This window comes from Nothoprocta perdicaria, unplaced genomic scaffold (assembly GCF_003342845.1).
Source record: "Nothoprocta perdicaria isolate Ctin4 unplaced genomic scaffold, notPer1 scaffold_337, whole genome shotgun sequence".
NCBI lineage: Eukaryota > Metazoa > Chordata > Aves > Tinamiformes > Tinamidae > Nothoprocta > Nothoprocta perdicaria.
In genome coordinates, this window is record NW_020455574.1 from 228,395 (window position 1) to 236,843 (window position 8,449).

An 8,449-nucleotide genomic window follows, 5' to 3' on the forward strand; every position below is an offset into this window, starting at 1 on the left:
GCTGACAGGTGCCGCACTCACCTCCTCGGCCAGCCGCAGGGCCCGGGGCGGGCGGAACGGCAGGGAACGGCAGGGAACGGCAGGGAACGGCGCGGAGCGGGGCGGCCGCCGCAGCGCGCCCGGCCAGCGCGCTCCGCTCCGCCCCGCAGCGCCCGGGCCCGCGGGCTCCCGCCCGCCGCGGCCGTGCAGCCGGAGCGGGAGCGCGAGCGGCGGCTCCGTCCCTGGCTCCGTGCGCGGCTGCTGAGCGGGAGCGGCGGGCAGCGCTGCCCGCGGGGCCGCCGCGCTCCCGAGCCGCCTCGGCGCGCTCGCTCTTCCCTAGCAGAGCGGAATCGCCCGCTCCGCTAGCCAGTGCTCTGTAAAGCTGTCAAGCCAAGGAGCTGCCAATCGCATAGCGACTCGGAAGCAAAGTTCATTAAACTAATTGCGTAAACGGCCAAGGAATGGCCTGGGGATGCGCGTTGCAAGTACCGAAGAGGGGCTGGTACATGGGCAGCACCCAGTGCCCAAACGCACATGCAGGGGGGCAGCTGCACGGGCGTGATCAGGAGTGTGCACGGGAGATGGGAGCCTCCGTAAACACCCGCGTGTGCACCGGGGGCACAACGCCACTCGGAACATTCGCCTAGGTAGAGCTTAGATATCCAGCACATTCACTGGGGAAAAAAGAAAAAGAAGAACCCCAGTCTTTTACAACAGAGTGCAAAGAATATTTCCATAGGAATATGCGCTGAAGGGCAGAAAGAGAAGCGGGGACGTTTAGCTTTGCAGGGCCTCACGCGGGCCAGGTGAGGCTGCGCGCACGGAGCTGCCAGGGCTGCCCAGTATTTACCCTGTCCCAGTGCTCAGCTGGGAGGAAGGGAGGTGAGAGCAGCGGGAAGCGGCCAGGGATGCAGGTACCTGCGCTCCAGGTGCCGGGAACTTCCCCTCGGAGACGTCTCCTAAGCAGAAGGATGAGGGAACAACCGCTGCGGCAGAGGATCCTGCAGCTCATTCCCTGCACCAGGACTTGGAAAGCTACAACCTGCCACGATATTCACTGTTAGGCTGAAGGCAGCAAACAACACACCAAAACTAAGGGCCAAAGTATTTAACAGTGCCCTTTTATTGGTAGGATTTGGTGGAAATAAAGCAGCAAGAGGACTTAAGAGACCTGCTTGTTTTTTCAAGAGAAAGACACATTAAGAGGACTTCAAGTCCTCTTCGTTTTTCCTCCTCAGAGAACAGCAAAGAATAGTGACATAAAGCAGAAATATAAATGTTTTATTTTGTGAATTTTTAGATTATGCATGCAGAGTGTTTAAAGAACTTACTGGAGATRTATATGGAAGAATTTTATAACACATTTTTTACAAGGAAAAAAAAGTGATGCATGCAAATATTAAAAAAGATGAAGTAACTGAGGCACTTTTGAAGAGACTAATTAGCACCTGTAAAAATAATTTAAAGGTTATCCAGCTCCATGGTGCATATTCAGAACTGTAAATATTCTTAAATCCTTTATCTAATTTACTAGATAGRGCAACTTGCTGATGGAGCAACTTCCTGACAGAACAAGCACACGCGAAATCTCAAGGTTTTCATGCCAAGAGGGGTTATCTATTATATTSATGTTCTGCTTAAATGTCTTGTAAGTAGATAGCTTAGAAATCGAAGAAGACCCCACCTGCCTCTGACACAGAAGCTAACAAAAAGCTTTTTGAAATAATCTCATTTTCCCTCTCTACCACCTCATGTTTACAACAGTTGAGATTTGCAGCAACGACTCGCAAGTCTAGCTGCTCCAAGACAGCTTGGACCTTATTCAGGAGGTCACACTTCGGATGCTGACCTCTAAAATACTCAAACCGACCAGGCATTTACAGAAACCCTTCATTTTACACGCTTATTTACCCAGTGCTTATGCTAAATAAATGGGATTATACAGTGTCTGTAATTATAAAATGTATCTGGTTTTGACTCATATGCTGCTTYCCAAGAGAGACTCTTCATACATGAGTAGGACCATGCAACTAACCCAAAAAATCAGCAGGAACTGTGGGTCCTTCTACATTTTCAGTATTTCTGTGACAATCCATTTGACTAGAGGGTATTTTTAGGCTCTGTTAAAGCATGATTGACATTTCTGCTAATTCCTGAGCAGCATTAAAATGCTGCAGCGCATACTTTGAGGAAGATAAGAGGCCAAGCTTGTCCTTATTACTTTAGTATAAGCTGGGTAACTTCACTGAAGTTACAGACTTGAGCACTCCCAAAGCAATGCGGGTTTCAGAGCTGTTGAATCCTTCCATATGGGAGAGCAGGGCTGTCATTTTACTGCACCCAGGTACCAATTCCATTTAAAAGACTCTGAATTTGCACAAAGGACAGGAGGAGAGGCCCAAGTTGTTTAACTTGACGTCACGTGAAATTTTACAGTTTCTTTTGAAACCAGTTTGGATGCAGCACTCCRAAACTGAAAATAATTGATTTTCTATTCCTTCGTTCATGTGTGGATTATATTTACTATCTAGGTGTCACTGATGGGTTGTTTTGAGTAACATTTGTGCTTCAAAGACACTAATTTCCTGAGACAGCAATATCCTTGCTCAGCACAGTGGTAGTGCACATTTCCCTTCATGTCCCAGTTAAGGATCCATCTGCACCGGACTAGCATGAGACTAAAATAACCAACAGTCCTAACTGTAATAATGAATTCAGAATCTTTAGTTCCAAACATCAGCAATCTGTCATCTTGAAAAGCGTAATTCTTCCAACTGTAATCTCTCCTACAGGAAGACATTAATAGTTAAAAATGGGAGCTCATTAATACCACTTATTTGGCAATTTCAGAAGGTTGTGCTGTTTTCACACAGAACATGTCAAATTACTCGAAAGCTCCAGAAGAGTGTCTGAAAAAGAGTCTAAGGGTGTCTAAAAAAGGACTCTGTCCTGTAAAGTCTGGCAATGATAACAAGACTTCACGTTTTAACAATTTACCAGAAAGGGAAATATTAGCGTCATGAAGACCTAAGCTCAGAGCAGTAATACACTTTTCTCTATTACTGTAAGAATACTATCACGTTCATTTTTAAACATTATACTTGTATGGTGTTCAAAAAATGMGCAGTTACAGATAAGTAAAAGAGAAAGTATTTTTCCAAGGGGAAATGTATGAAAAAAGCAYATTAAATACAAGTAGTTACACTAGGCCGGTGCTTTTGGTAAAATAAAAAGATAAAAGTCTTAAGATTTTTAAGATCCTTAAGATAAAAATCTTACGAATTTCAAATTACAGCTGAAGGAGCTGTATTTCATTAGCCTTTTGTCACAGACCTTCACACTGAACTCTACTTTTTAGCACACCATGGACAACCATCAGCTACCAGCCTAATTAGAAGGATATCAACCAGCTGCAGAAAATAAAATGGAAAATGAAAATATGWTGACTCTAGTGCAAATCTTCATTAAGAAGCAAACAAAACATATATTTAATGTTAGTCTCTTCACATGGGGAAAACATTGGAAATATTCTTGACACTGAATTAGTTCACATTGTAAGATATTCCTAGGTGAATGATACCTGTTACCTTCTGATTCATCAGATGAATCTCAAATGTAGGTATGTGATATAGAAAACTCTCTCTCCATCCTAACATCAGAAGAAAGATTTAAAGTTAGAAGAGCTTCTGCTTCAGCTATTCCAAACCAGAACGGCTTAAACTTGCATCAGATGTACTCCTTGTTAACAGAATAAATTTGGAAGTTGTATTTTTCATAGATAGCATGATTAAATCTAAAATGGATGTTGGGAACCTCACAGTAGTATTAATCACTAAGAATTTTTTATAAGATTTTATATACATGTATATTTTTTATAATATTTTATTAATCTGGGATAGAGAAAATAGTGCAAAAGCGTCATCTCCAGTGTACTTCTTGTGCAATAAATATCCGCTATTATTCTTCAGGGAAGAACATCTAATGAGCCAGAGGAAAACTGGGGGAAGAGAGAGGAATGTATTTGATGTTCAGAGCTTAAAACTGTTMTTGATACTGCCTGTGTAGAGCACACAAGCAACCGAGATACTGCTGAGTTCAGTGCGTCGCCAAATCAGGTGCAGTTTTGTGCTCCGCGTGAGACCCAGGACAGCAAGTTCTGCTTTCACCTCTTCCAACCCCCTGCCCGTTGCATTTAGTGACACCTTGGAGCCTGTTCTCCTGCTCTGGAGACAGAGAGATAGCTCCTCAAAGACAGGAAGGGAGGCAGACGTCATGAAGCAGAGCACACGAGTGCTGTCGTGCAGCGTGCAAGCCCCTGGCACGTGCGAGGAGCCTTTGGGTTGCTCCACCATGAAGCTGGTGATGACACCTGCATTTGAGCTCACATTGTAGTGGTCTCAGATTCCAGCCAAGATGTAGGCTTTTATTGATTGCAGTAGGGGAATTCGCTTCTCCCTTTTCCTTAAAAAAATAGTAATTAAATTCAAATGAGAACAGAGTTGCTTGGCTGAAAATAGCAACCTGTCATTTACAGAATGTGCCACAACCATAGGATTCCCATATCTTGGTTCCTCGCCATGTACTTCAGTTGCCTTTCCCTCCTCTAATAGGTGAGAGCTACTTTCTTGCTAATATGGTCTCAGTGAAAATTTTCTCTTGAAGCTAATTTAATCAGTAAATCAGTTTAATCTAGCGCATAAGAGCAGTAAATATTTAATTACTACGTTCTGTATGGCACCAGCTATTAGGCCAGCTAAATATATTCAGTTGTTCTGGAAGTGCTGTGCACTTTGCCAGTGCAGAGAAACTCATCRCTGTGCAGCAGTCCCAACGCAGGGACTCCTTCAATATTAAATGGTATTGGAAGCATTGGAATCCAAGGTACTGATAACAGGTGTCAAGAAGGGTACCCATTTTATCATAACTTTAAAAAGAAAACTGAGAACCTAGTCATGTTTAAACACACAAACCAAAATAAAAAAGGACTAGGATAGCAAGGTCTGCAAATTTCCAATGACATCTTTAAGAAAGTGAAGGGATGTCATATTAAACAGCACAAAATTATGGAAGAACARGATGATATCAACATTTGTTGAGAACAGATCAAGCAATTGCGTTAGTTGCAAAAAAAACCCCAAGCTTTCCAGGAAAGTGGGACATCACCTAAGACATAATGCGGGAATGGCTGCTATAAGGCAGCCAGCTCTGCGCCAGCAAAGTCATCAGGCCACAAGGCAAACAGAGGAAGCAAAGATCAGACCTGTGCACTTCAAAAAGAAGGTATAATAATAAACTCGTGGGGAACTTAATATCAAAAAAAATCAAAAAAATCCYAAAATGAAAATATGGAGGTCACTTAAGAGAAGCTCTTTGGCTCTCCCTATTGGATGAAGGAGGCAACACCTCGCATATGGCAGATGTGTTTCAACGTATTTTCTGAAAGAATTTAGAGTGAAAAAATAGGCACTTTTCCCTTGTCCCGAAGAGTTATGTTCCCTGAGTTATGTAAGTAAGCATATATGCAAAGGTGCATCACTAGAGCAGAGGGACCTCTTGTCATTTCAGTGATGCTTAAGTCAGGGATTAAATGCAAAGTAAGAATGACACCATCGACAAAATGACTTTACTTCTTTAATAAAAATTTGGGTGACATTCTTACTGGGAGCAAACAAAATGGAACATAAGATATTAGGAAAATGGAAACTTCTATGATTTGGAATGCCTCCACTTCCTCTCCTAGAAGAAAAAGGAGGCTGCATTCGGGAAGGCCAGTTGTTTATTCACAATTACGTTGATGCTGTACCCATTTCCAGCAGAAACAGAAAGGAGACACGCGCTATCACAACAGGGACAAAGTTATCCACTCTGGTTGGGTAGAAGGCAGCATTTCTGTCGGTGAGTGTTTGAACAGACCTGCCCAGGGATGGGGTGAGGCAATGAGGGCGCATCTTCTTTCACCGAGACAAGAGTTGCTGTCTGAATCAGCGGCAAAAAGCATTGCATTTTGCTACCAAGTTTACACCAACCCATTCCAACAGTTTCCCCAGGACACATTGGTTCTGATCCTGTCATTCGTAGCTTTACTGTGAAATGACTTGATAGGAAAGAAAGAACTACAGGATGCAGGGGATGAGGGGCTGCAGGGAYGAGGGCCAGAGTTTGCTCAAGGGACCTGTGTGAGACCATTTGTTTCACTCAGGCATGGAGCCACTCACAGGGGGAAGCACAATAGCAAGGTCACCTAGTACAGCTGATGGGAGGGCCTGGATCAAAACATTTATGTATCCTGGTGTCTGGGCAGCAGAAGCAGGTCCTTCAACCAGGCTGCTAGGCCTGATAGCCTGGTAGAAGTAAACATGCCAAGATCAAGTGAGTGGGAAGGGGTGCAGAATTAAGAAGAATTAGGATTTAAAAATCAAAAATTTATTTGTTTCAGCAATTTGAAATTTAACAGCTATGGTAAAATTCTTCTAAAATGAGGTTTCATGAGTAGTATTTCCTGTGCATTGTGTGGACATTTCTATAGGTAATACAACTCTTACTAATGATCCTAAAAATGATTTACCTCTTACAAATGATCAACTTCTCCTGCAGGGGGAGAGGGTTCGGCTTAAAGGGTGAAGGAAGGAAAAGTGAAATTACAGGGGTCTAGGCTGGTTTAGACCTAGTACCCAGCAATCTGCATTAGTTTCATGCTGAGCCGCMTGGAACAGGAAAGATAGGGTTTAGAAACAGACAGAGGGGAGGTAGAGACAAAAGGCAAATACAGATGGGTGCAAAGATGGGTGCAAAATTGCCAACAATCTGTCAGATCTGAGAAGACAGTTGCTGTATGGTGTGCTTCAGGAGCAAAAGAGTTTGACCCTTTTATTTAACGATTTGGAATGTAATGGAATTTGCAGACAGGGGCCAATGTGCATGATAGGAGAGAGGTTAGACCCGAGACAAAAGCTGAGGAAGCTGCAAGTCCCTGGGCCTTTGTACGGACATCTTCAAGAGCCCCTTGACTCCTTGATTGTAATGATGTAGGCAAGGCTAGCCAGGAATGGCACCCGAAAAACAAAATACTGGAATGCATTAATCACAAATTGAATTGCAGATGAGTTGCTGTGGCTCGATATTAGATAGAGGCCAATTCAAATAGAGAATAAATTTATCTCTGTAGGGATTCTGTCTATAATATGGATATTCTCTCAGTGTCTTCCTTTCTTATTAGATGTGAAGACACCAGCTCTGGCTGGGCTGGCCCCTGAGACCATCTACTCAAACAGTTCTGGCATTAGTCCAGCTGTTTGTATACACTTTTGCATCGTGCTCCAAGAACTCCAGCTTGGTAATTGGAACAGGTAAAGAAGCTTTTAAAAAGCAAAAAGCAGGAAGAGGCCCAGGCTGAGCAATGAGGGAACACGTAGCTGCAATGGCAGAGCTCCTCCCAGCTCGCACAGCGGACTTACTAAGGGCAAAAACCTCACAGTGTAATAACAACAGGCAAGTGAATAGGGAGGGCAGTGGGGAAGAAGAGGAACAAGTGTCCTTCTGCTCTCCTGCTTTTAAGGGCTTACAGCACCGTGCAACTGCACTATAAGAGCAGACAGAGACTGATTTTATCAATTACAGAAATTCTTGTTTCTCCTTTGTTACTTTTCTGTGACAATAAAGAGATATTTCATATAGCATGAGGTATAGTAAGCCATGGTGCTGGCACTGGTGACTAGCACAGTGCCGTTCAGTGAAGGAAAAAGAACACGGGGCACGAAGCCTTCARGAGAAGCTGGGATTCAACCTGCAGCCACACGGGCACAGGCTGCCCAGGTGGGCACCACGTTCTAGGCAGTATGTGAGAGGCCAGGATAGGCCTTCCAAAACTAGGCATAGATGTAGGCATGCCTACAAACTGGCCCCGCATTGCTGTTTTACTATCTCTGTAAAAAAAAAAAAAAAAAAAAGAAGAGAATGCTAGGCATAAGTTTAACTACGATGACTTTTCACTGCCCAAACAATTGCAAAGCTGCCAAGTCCCTGCCAGATGCCTGAATAAGATTTGTGGATTGCTGGAGGGAGTGTGCACGAGGAAGGGAGGTCAGGATTGGCTTTTTTTTTTTTCTTTTAGTTGCATTCCCCTCCTTCCTCCTTGAAGCACAGATGGTGGCGTTATCATGGATGGGTTATTTGTTAACGGGCATCTTCTCATGAATTCAAAATATAAACATCCTGCAAGTGTCAGAACACAGGGCACGTGTTGGCCTGATGAACTCACTATACTGAGTTTTAGAGCACGTCTAAGGCAGCTTAGCATGAGAATCACAGGGGAAAAAATCCATTGAAAAGAGGGAACATTGAATTGAATCCCGGTGTCCTAACTACTACAAAAWGTACATTATACAAAGGCACCAAACTGTTTTTATGAGGATAAAGATTATTAAATCATCAAACTATTGTAGAGCTTACAATTTATTGTGTTTAAAAATTA